This window comes from Lepidochelys kempii, chromosome 7, assembly GCF_965140285.1.
Source record: "Lepidochelys kempii isolate rLepKem1 chromosome 7, rLepKem1.hap1, whole genome shotgun sequence".
In the NCBI taxonomy this organism is placed as follows: domain Eukaryota; kingdom Metazoa; phylum Chordata; order Testudines; family Cheloniidae; genus Lepidochelys; species Lepidochelys kempii.
In genome coordinates, this window is record NC_136386.1 from 110,511,283 (window position 1) to 110,522,363 (window position 11,081).

Consider the following 11,081-nt stretch of genomic DNA (forward strand, 5'->3'; position numbering starts at 1 on the left):
CTCATTAGAGAGGGAGAGAGATTTGAACTCAAAGCAGTCTTCTTGACGTTAAAGAAAAGGAATCCCTAATGAGCACAGTATATATTTTGTATAATTGCTCCTTGGCATTTCCCCCACTTTCTTTTCTTGCTCATTAAAGTGAAGGAAAACTGGGGGGGTGGGGGGAAGGAGGGGGAGGATGTTCCAATGTGTTTTTACAGGACAAGAAAGCTTGTTTAGGGTTATAAATAAGTGGTATTTTAAAGATCTGTAGAACCAGTTCTGTTAGGTACCCCCTGCTAAAATTAGTTATTTATTGTTCATTCATTTTAGGTGAGCATTCATCAGCTCTAAAGTCGGGAGTCAGAGTCTCAGCTGGTGTAAATCAGTGTAGTCCCACTGAAGTTAACATAGCAGTTTCTTTTTACAGTAGCTGAGTCAATGGAGCTTTGCCCATTTGTACCAGTTGAGAATCTTGCCCCAGAACTCAAATACAATTAGAGCTGTGTGCTCCGCTGCACTGTTACAGGGCCCAAAGGCCCCTGGATCAAGATATGTTTGAGTAAATCTTCAATTTCACAAGGCACAACAATACTTGCCTTCCAAGAGCTCCCTCTTATAAAGAATATACTGTTCAAAGGCAGACATTGGTGGTTAGACCAGATGACCCTTGTGGTCCCTTCGAACTCTATGATTCTATTATTTTGGCTCTGTTTGTAGTTACTGCTAATTATTGTAAGTGCTTCGGAATATTTGAAGTGTTGGATTTTGTTCAGTTTTAAATTTTTTCCATTGTCAGATATCTCTTAAAAGGCGATTTTGAATCGCATTCTAACACAGACACACACACACATCACCTTTGCAAGATCCAGGCATAGAGAAGATGCTCTGTGTGTATATCTTCTCCCTTTTGCATTGAAGGGGGGCTTAGCCAGCACTGCAGCATTGCACTCACCTATGTCCAGACCTGGTGGAAGCAAAGAGACTGGGAAGGCCAAAGTCAGGCGTGAGTATCGCAGAACAGGCCCTTATGGCTGCAAATTGTCCCAGTGCTCCAGTCCTGTGGGCTGTATACTTCTGTGGAGCTTTCCTCTCCCCCAGGGTCCTGTGGAGAGCTGCACCCCAGGGAAATTGTTAGTGGAATTGTATGGTGGAGCTGCACTACAGAGAGCTACTCAGGGCCAGAACTGTTACAGAGACACCTGGCTCTGGGCATAGAGCTCCAGCCTCCTAACCATCCGTGAAGATCTATCAGGTTGGGACAGTATTTTCCAAGTGAGAAGAGGGAAAACACTGCACCCTTGACAGGTTGATGTAGGGGGATCTCCCCAAGGAAGTCCTCATAGAGATTTCTTTCCCTTGACTCTCCTTCGCTTGGGCTTTCCATGAAAGGGGATCTGGGACTTGTATATCATACAATTAATATAGTGGTTGCCCTCCTACCTTCCAGTTTTCCCTTGGATAACTACAGTGTTGCCTACTCTAGTGATTTTATCCCAATCTCAAAATATTTGGTGTTTTTCCTAAAGCCCCAGCTCCTCGAGTCATGTGATTGTGAGAGCTCAGCTTTCTTTTACATATGGGCTAAAGTTTCTAGCTCTCATGGTTGCACAGAAAAGCTTGAAAACATGACCCCTAAAGGCTCACAACTCAGAAGGCAAATACAGAGAACCCCACATTTATTATTTCCTTTAAAATCTCATGATTATTCACACCAATCTGATCAGTTTTTAGGGACCTGATTCATGATTTTTGAACATCTGGGGTTGGTAGTACTGTAACTAGCTCATTCTACTGCAGTATCTGAGGAAGAGGTCTCTGGAGCTCAAAAGCTTGTCTCTTTCACCAACAGAAGTTGGGCCAATAAAAGATATTATTTCACCCATCTTGTCTTTCTCATAGCCTGAGACCAGCACGGCTACAACACTGCAAATAATAATATTAATAATAATTAATAATAAACAAAGAATAATGTGCTGACGTGTTGCTAGCCATTTCTTCCTGCAGGTGATGGCAATATAGTTTAGTCAGTTTAAAAATATTTATGTCTAAGTTCTATAATGACATCTCCTGTTGTCATGTGTGGGATGGTACATGGCACTACACAAAATTCCTCATATATCAACTCTCATTTGTTGTGTGCTCTTGTTTATGTAAGATACTCACAGTATCCAGAACCAGATTGTGCCCCTTGTTCTCATGGGTGGAAGGCAAGCCGTGCCTTAAACCCTGCAAAAAAAAAAACAAAAAAAACCCCACTACGTTAGAGAGAAGGGAGTAGAGTCTCTCCTGCTTTATCTCCCTTCCTTCCTCCCTCCCTCACAACCTCTATGGATCACCTCTGTGTGTTTGGGGCTTTGCAGTTTTGTGGGAGCATGCGAAGTGTGGAGGGCATGGTGCTGGGAAAGGGCCACTCTCTGTGGCATCGTGCCCTTCCAAACCCACTGGGATTTTCCCAGAGAAGATAGTGAGGGCTAAAACTTGCAAGGGCATACACACACTCCATTCCCACAAACCTTTCTGAAGGGGTTATTGGCCCAAGCCTGGTAGGGGAAGACTGGGGGCATGACTCCAAAAGAATTAATGCTGCCATGGTGAACAGGGTATCCATAGAACAGTGCAAAGGCATTAAGCCTTTGTGGATACCCTGAGATTAGGTTATTTCCAAGGATTTGAGGAGAATCTGCAGAGCCACTCCATAGAGGGAACAAACTCTGCCCCCTGAAATACAAGCACATTACATTTTCTACTTAATGTTGGCCTCCTGCAGGTTTTTATGATTTGCCCCTGAGATGGTTACTCAAAATAGTTTTTGGGTTTTTTTGTAATTGTAAAGATTCAAAGATAATGGGCTGTATCTTCACCTGTAGCCAAGCTGTGCTTGGCCCAGCTGAGGAGGGGTAAATGTGTTACTTATGCCAACTTTATGCTTCCATTACCTGATCATGTGGCTCATTTGGCCATCAGTGCAACTTAGAGCAACCTCTGAGCTGCTCTAAATTGTGTTGGCTGGTAATGCCCCCACCTCACCCCTAAAGGGCCATTCTACCTGATGGAGATCATCAGAGTCCAATAGCATTGAAGTCATGCCACCTACAGAATGATATCTATGCAAGCAATATGCCACCTGGGAATCCCTCCCCTTATGCGCGCACACTCACTCACACACACACACAAACACACACACAGACACACACCCCAACGGAGTACCAAGGTGTGATTTCCTGTTGATCCTTGATGTATCCTGAAATTGCAGGCCCTGTCCTTGCCATGAAGCTGTCAGTCTGAACTCTGAAGAAATGATATGCTGTATCTGAAACACAAAGTACCGTATTGATTTACCCACATCAATTTTCTGTCTCTGTAAGCTTTTCCATGGGAGAAAATGACTGGGTTTAGTATATTACTATCATTCACTCTGTAGCATTGTTTGTTTCCCACTTGATGTAATTTGGGATCAAGTGGAGTTTATTTTAAAACAAATAAACACCTATTGTGTAACGTACAATCTGTGGACTTTGCAGTAGTGTTTCAGTTCAGGAAAAATAAGTCATTGCATTAGGTATTTCATATTTTATTTATGGAATAGGTGCCCATGGATGGCTGGCAATAATGGAGACTTCTTTTTATTGACAGACCATGTACAGTCAGGCAGCTGCAGTGTGAGTTTCCCTAATCTGCCCTGTCAATAACCTCAGTCTTGACCTGGAGGGACCACCCTCTAAAGGGGTCAGAGTTAGTTCATTGATCATATACCAGCTCAGTCTGAGATTTCTCCTGAACCAGAGGCAGCCACTTGTGCTGAATTGTATGATCACTCTTTGTTCTTATTGTTGACACCAGATCACAATGTTATACTATGTGAGAAACACAGAAGTATATTCAAAACTACTGGCCACATTATGGAATCAAAATAACTGGTTGCTGACAGATTTATGGTCATAGCCCAATTACAATGCTGTTTATTGCTTCTAGAAGGGGTCCAAGTTTGTTTCTAATTTTAGAAGTAAGTGTGAGAAGTGACTACTTTGGCTACACAACTTGTGGAAGTGGGATCTAGTAATTTTCAGGACTCATTATTAATTGTTTGCATTCCCACATTATTTGTTGTTTGTATTGCTATAGCTTGTAGGTGCCCTAACCATGGAGCGGGACCCCATTGCTGGCACTGTACAAACCCAGAACATAAGGACCGTGCTGTAAATGGTCCCACTTCTTTCATTTTAATCTAGTTACATCTGTTTGACCCAAGGATGTCTCTTCAATTCCTCTAGACACAGCCTATTTCTTTCCACAGTGCCCTAGTGTTCTTCTTCCTTTCTTTTTTTTAAGATCAGGATGGTAGTAACCTCTGCACACCAGGCATTTTGTCAATTTCCCTCTGTGGTAACGTCCCTGATAAACAAGTTTTGGCACAGCCAAATGTACAGCTTTTTAGAGGGATAGGGGAATTATGCTTATGGTTGCCTTCAAATTCCTCCTGCACTGTGGGAACGTATTATATTTACCCATCTGTCTTATGCTGTGTAGTTTGTCATTTCATTATGCAGTAATTCTATGTGTCTTATCAGACCATCCATTCATCCTCCTTTTACACTGCCAAGCTCAAGCATACTTACTTCATTCCAAATGTGTTCCTTGTTCTGATTTGTCCCTTTTTTAGGACAGCTTGTAATGTGACCCCCTTCCCTCCTACATTCATATACTGCCATCTGCTGTGTGATAAGAGGCATTACAAGCACACATCTCAGTTTAATCATTCAGACAGGCATTTTTAAAAGCGCCCGCTAATTTGGGGGCTTCAGTTTATAGGTGTTCAACTTTACATGTCCAGGGTGTGATTTTCAGAGATGCCAAGCAACTTCTGTTCAGTTCAGCCGGCGTTCCCAGCACCTTTGAAAATTAGATGTCTCAAATTGGGCACCCAATATAGGAGGCCACCAAGGTTAATATAGATATTTGAAAATGCAGGTGTCAATAAATGCAATCATCATTTTAACCTGACCTTATTTTAGGGACCACTCAACCATTTTCCCTGTTGTATGAGCTGTATTCTGTTCCCATGAGATTATACATTTTGACCTGCTAATTTCTTTTAGAGCATGCAAAGATTTTTTAAAAAGGAAAAGGCAAGAAGCGTTTATGTTCTTTAAAAATGTTGAACAGTAATTTAATGCTGCGGATGTCAATGTGATTGACTGGATTAAAGTGAAAGCCTGTGGATAAATTGTGATGACGGACATATGTGAACAACAAGCTGTGGTCAAGAGATTAGAGAGTCATGACTCCTAGATTCCTTTCCCAGATCTGTGTAACTTTGTTATGTGACTACAAGCAAGTCACCCAATATCTCAATTTACCTTTTAGCTAGAAAATAACCCTCCCCAACTTGATAGTGTTGTTGTTAGCCTTAATGATTTAATTGCAAAGTATTTTGAGAACCTCTGGTGAAAGTTCCCTTGTAGATTATGAAATATTGGTTCCATTGTGTCCTCTCAAAAGTAAAGACAATATGTTTTAAATAGAGATGAGCTCAAACCAAAGCATGGGAGACATACATTTCCAAATCTCGGAGGTGTTTAAATTCCAAATGTGGATCCAAATTTTGCAAATGGCCCATCTTTATGTAGGGCTAAATAAAAACTCCACATCCAAACAATGCCAGGCGTTAAAGTGTTTGAAATCTGGATGAGTGTTTTGTAGTCTGAGCTCATCTCTAATACAAAAACAAACAAACAAAAAACAAGCCCAAACTCCTGATGGACTATAACATTCCATAAAAGACTTTCTTAGTGAGAATAAGGGAGACAAATGTCAAAACATGTAAACTATGCCCTCTGCCTCCTTTGCCATGAATAATCCTGAGCAAAAGTCAGTGGAGATTATAATCATAAAGCCAGGAATTGAAGAGATATCTGGACTATAAAAAAGGATGTAAGGGAGGCTGACTCCAGTCAAAAAGACTTATATGGCAGCCAAGGCTTTTAAGGATGCTTAAAGATTACTTAGCTTGTAAGCTCTTTGAAGCAGTGACCATCTTTTTTTTATTATATATGCATGTACAGTTGAACTGGATGGAATTTTTTGTTCCTACAGAAAATTTTGACTTTTCATCAAAAAACAATTTTTGTTTGGCAGAACCAGAAATATTTCACTCAAAAACTGAACATTTTCAGCTAAAAATGGCTGACAACCAAAAATATTTCTGCTGAAAACTGATATTTTTTCAAGTTTTTAGTTTTCTGATAAAAGAAAGCAGACATTTTCCACAACTTTTTTTTTGCTTAGTCAAAAACCCAATTTTTCTACTAAAAATATTTGCAAGGGACTTTTTTTTTAACCAACCCTAGTGTACAGTGTCTCGCTCAATGGGTCACCAAACCCAGATTGAGGCCCCTCGACCTGACTGGAGGCTTTAGGCATCATTACAATGCAAATATTATTATTAATAATAAGAATCATTAGAGAAGTCTGAGAATGCCAGAAGGGGGGAGAGAGAAATCAGCTCACCATTTTGCTTTAGCCTTGTCAGGACATGTCAGTGGGATAGTTGCCAAGACGGTTAAAATATTAATGGATCCTGCCCAGACCACAGCAGATGGGAAACGTCTGGGCTGAGCAAAGAAATTTTTGTAGAAGGTTGTTGGATTGTCAAGTGAAATCTTTTCAGCAGGATAAAGCAGCCAGTGAAGGAGCATCTTGCCATGTGTGTGATATTTTGTATTTCCAAGGAAGAATGAATTATTATTTGTAATGTCACAGATATGTATTTCTGCCTGTATACTCACCCTCAATGACATTTTTGTCTCAATGGGATTTTCTTGGCAAATTATTTGAAATAAGGCCTTTCCACAGAAATCTGTGCCTAGCAGCTACAGTTGTTTAGTAGATATCACCGAGGGGAACAGTTTTAGAACTTCTCCATGTGCAAAAGATTTGGAGGAAGCAGGTGTGCAGGGATTTCGTCAGCTATTTGGCAAAAGCTTACTGCAGGGGAATCTGCCCACCAAAAGCCCAGCTCCGGTGTCAAAGCCACACCTACGTAAGCCTTGAAGAGCAAGTTCTGTGTCACTGGAGTGCTTCAGCGTAGACACTACCTACGCCAATGGGAGGGGTTTTCCTGTCAGCACAGGTAATCCACTTTCCCAAGAGGGGGCAGCTAAGACATATTTCTAGCCATGCTCTCTACATCACATGTGCAAAATGGGGCACTTTCAAAATCCCACATGCCATCCCCCTGACATGGCCCATGGTCAGAAGAAGGGTGCAGGTATGCAGCCCTCGACAGCCTGCATGCAATCACTGCTGGATTAATCTGTCAGCAGCAATCACAGGGCTGTCATGACAAAGGGTGAAATTCACTCCCTTAATGGGAGGCTGGCAAAAGAAAGGCCCTCTGCACCACTTAAGCCTCACATAGGGAATGCATGGGAGTGGGGTCACGTGTATGAGTAGTCGGGCAGGCACGTCTGCACGTTCCCTGCGTGCTGTGGAACCAGTCTCTGCACTGGTCCATGGGGGGTCTACCATAAAAATGTTACTTTGAGGGTGGGCTGGGGATGGATCAATGGGACTGCTGTAGCAGTACGGCAGCTCTGCACGTTGGTCCTTTGGTGAGGAGTTGGATTTCAGGCTTATTTGTCCAGGCTTTGTGTGTGTTAGGTGTGGTGGTGTCAAGAAGAGCGCGGGAGATTTCTTTTGTAAATTATTGGCTGTCTTAGGTGTGTTTGATTGTTATGGTGCTGGGTTACCAGCTGGGGTTATTGTTCTTGTACGAATTGGTTATGTATTTTGTTCAATGTTCAATGTTCAGGGTGTCTACAGAGTAGAGAGGCCCTTCTTGGTTCTAAAAATAGCAAAATAAAAATATATATGTACATTAAAGTCTGCTTTAAATGCAGCAGTGCACAAATTGAGGGGTGCCCCCTGGGGGGTACAAGAAGTTCTGGGGGGGGGGCACAAAGAAACAGGGAGCCTACGGGTCCCACAGGATCCACTGCCATAATAGCAGGAGCAGGATAAAAATAGAGTGGGTATTGCAGGGCAGGACAGGAGCAGGATTAAAAAAAAATAGTCCTCCCATGCTGCAAACAATGTGAATGCCCCAGCCAGCAGCCGCCGCTCCTCGGTCGCCAAGATCAGAAGGCAGAGCCGCCGCCAGCAGCAGCACAGAAGTAAGGGTGGCAATGGGGTGGGGGCATGACAAATTCCATGCATGGTAAGGGGGGTGTGACTGGAAAAGTTTGCGCACCACTTTTCTAATGCACTGAACATGGACCAGGAGCCAGGACTCCTGAGTAATAAACCAGGCTGTGCCACTGATTTGCTGTGTAGCCTTGGGCAAGTCCCTTACCCTCTCATGCTCAGCTTTCCTAACTGCAAAGTGGAGATAATAGTACTTCTCTCTCCCTCACAGGGGTGATGTGAGGATTGAGTAATTATTGTTTGTACAGCACTTAGGAAAGGTAGAGTGCTATAAAGTATTAAGTCATCCAGAGGAAGGTAAACATTAGTTGGCACGTGGCGACTAAAGATTTCCATTGAAATCTCAATATGAGCAAGTGAACAAAAGCAGACATCTCTGAAGAGATAGAAGGGCTGGATGTGGAGGGTTCAGCTAGGAAGCAGGAAAAAGTGTTACCCGGAATGTGGATGTTTGAAGAGTTCCATTATGCTACTGTCAGTTTTTATTGCGTTGTGTCTCACATATGTCTGTGTTTTCTTGGTGGCAGGTAAAGAAAATGATCCCAGGTAAGTGCTGACAGTGAGGCTCACACATGCCCTGAGTAAAGAAACCTAACACTGCCTAACAGGAATGTTTTTCACAGTTGGATGTTTATGTGAAGACATCAGCTTCATTTGGCAGGTCAGTGGATGATGTTTTAGGATCAGCTGAAACCAATGGGACCCTGTGCTGGGCATATATGAGAACTTATCTGAGTGTCCAAATTCCCAGGTACCATGTGTGACACATACAAGTGCTGATAACAGACTGAATTTTATGTCCTGACTCAGTCATCTCATCTGACATGGGTCAGGGTTCCAAAAGTCACTTCCTCTCTCGCATGATCGTTGCTAGTAGCCACTGATTCCTCAGGCTACTGTTACACCTGGCAATTGTGTAGTGTTTCTGAGTTAGAGTTTCAAGCCCAGCCTCTTTGTGGTGCCTATCAGCTGTGGGTACAAAATAAGCAGGGGTTCCACTTTGTGCTTGTAGTTATTTCTGGACACAAATGATGTCTACCTGCCATATTACACCCAAAACCAAATAACATAAATCCCTCCCACAGATAGTTGTAGACACAAAACTGTTTATGCCGAAAGGGAGTCTGGGCTAAAAGCTATGTCTTCCATTCAAAAGACTTCACACACATTCTCTGTTCAATTTTCAAAGCAGCCCCACACAGTAGGCACGTCTGAATTGTGATCCCCATTTTATAGAAGGGGAAACCAAGGCAGAAATTAAGTGATTTATCTAGAGACAGAGAGAGAGTCATGGTAAGAGTAAGGGTTAGAATTCAAGTAGGCTGATTGGGGTAATAGGAGTTAATAATCTAGTCAGGTGTGAGCTAAAGAGCCAATTAGCCCATCAGCTCAAGACTGATCGGAAAGACACACAAAGGAAGTGCAGGAGGGAGGAGTAGGAAGAGCTGAGCCCAGAGCTCCCTAGAAAGGGAGAGCTCTTCTCCTCTGGCACTGGGGAACGGACAGAGGATACAAGGGACATTGTAAGTAGTATTGCTGCACAAACCTGTAAAGGTGTCGATGGAGGGAACTTAAATGACCAGCATGGTGTGGAGATCCAACCAGTGGAGTCTGAGCAGGTGTCTGTGAGGCAAGGTGCGGTCTGCTCCTGCCTTTTTGCACCGTGATTTGGGTCCAGGTCCAGGTCCAGCACCAGGGCTTCTCCTAGGCACTACGGCAATCGAAACAACAAATCGTTCTGAGCTGACAAAGATCTCCCATCTATCAGTGTTGAGCTGTATAGAGAAATAGCTCTGAATCAATCTGGCATGTGGAGTATGGAGACCTGTGAAAAGCACAAAGCTTTAACAATGTCACTGAAATCAACAGCCCTGATTTTCTAATATTTACAGAAGGAGGAGGAAGGTCTTATGGTTGGGCAAGACTGAGGTCTGAAAAAAATTCACACACACGTGCAGCAGGTGTTATATTAACAATGTTTGTAACCAGGATCAATCAAGATTATTGAAAAAGTCCACATGTACAGAAAGAGTCCATCCACTTTCTTATTTCAGATTGTCTTCTGCCTTTCTTGGTATGTTTAATTGCCCCTCTTATTATGATCATATTAAGGGCATGTGGTGCCATAATGATTTAAAGGCCCCTATATGTCATGATATGGTGCTGAAAGTTTCAGACACTGCCATATGAAATAAAAGCACCATTGTCCCTGCATTTTTATTTGTTCTATAAATGCTGGAAACACTATGAAAGTTTTCAGAAAGATAAATTGGCATTTGTATTAAGTGACTACTTTACACAGTTTTTCTTTCTACTTTAACTTGGCAAAAAAAGTGTAAAATGTTCAGAGGAGAAATATTCCATTACTATACTAGAAATAGGAAACCTCTAGTAAAAATTGCTGCAGTACAATATCCTAATACACCATTAAAATTAGCTTGTGAAATCATGAGAGATTGTGAATTAAAATTAATTATAGAAATCCATGAATGTTCTGGAAAGGACATCCTTTTCCTAAAAAAGAGACTCAGTGTTGCCAAGTCTAATGATTTTATCATGAGTTTTGCAATGTTTGGTGTCTTTCTTAAAGCTCCAGCTCCCGGAGGCATGTGATTAGCTGAGAATCTGAGCTTTCAAAAACATAAGTTTCAGTTAGAGAGACGCTTGAAAATGTAAGCGTACCTGAAGGCTCCAAGTCAGAATGTGAATAAAAAGAATCCCCCATTTATTTTTAGGTCTTCTCATTTTTTAAGCCAATCTCACGAGTTTTGGAAACTTGACTCATGATTTTATCACCCTCTGGGCTGGCAATACTGAAGACTACCTCTTGCTATGGTACAATGGAGGCGGTGCAGTCTCATCAAGGAGCAGGCCTAGACCCTACAGTCTTATGATGG

The 11,081-nt window shown here is 42.2% G+C and overlaps 1 long non-coding RNA gene across 1 annotated transcript; it reads right to left on the bottom strand.

Annotated features, from left to right (window-relative positions):
* Window positions 1-2,145: 2,145 nt before the first annotated feature.
* On the bottom strand, window positions 2,146-9,891 carry LOC140915379 (uncharacterized). The gene is made up of 3 exons (XR_012160143.1): window positions 9,731-9,891; window positions 3,177-3,292; window positions 2,146-2,208 (listed from the first exon to the last, which is right to left on the bottom strand). It is a non-coding gene; the product is annotated as an uncharacterized LOC140915379 (long non-coding RNA).
* Between the last annotated feature and the right edge of the window lie 1,190 nt (window positions 9,892-11,081).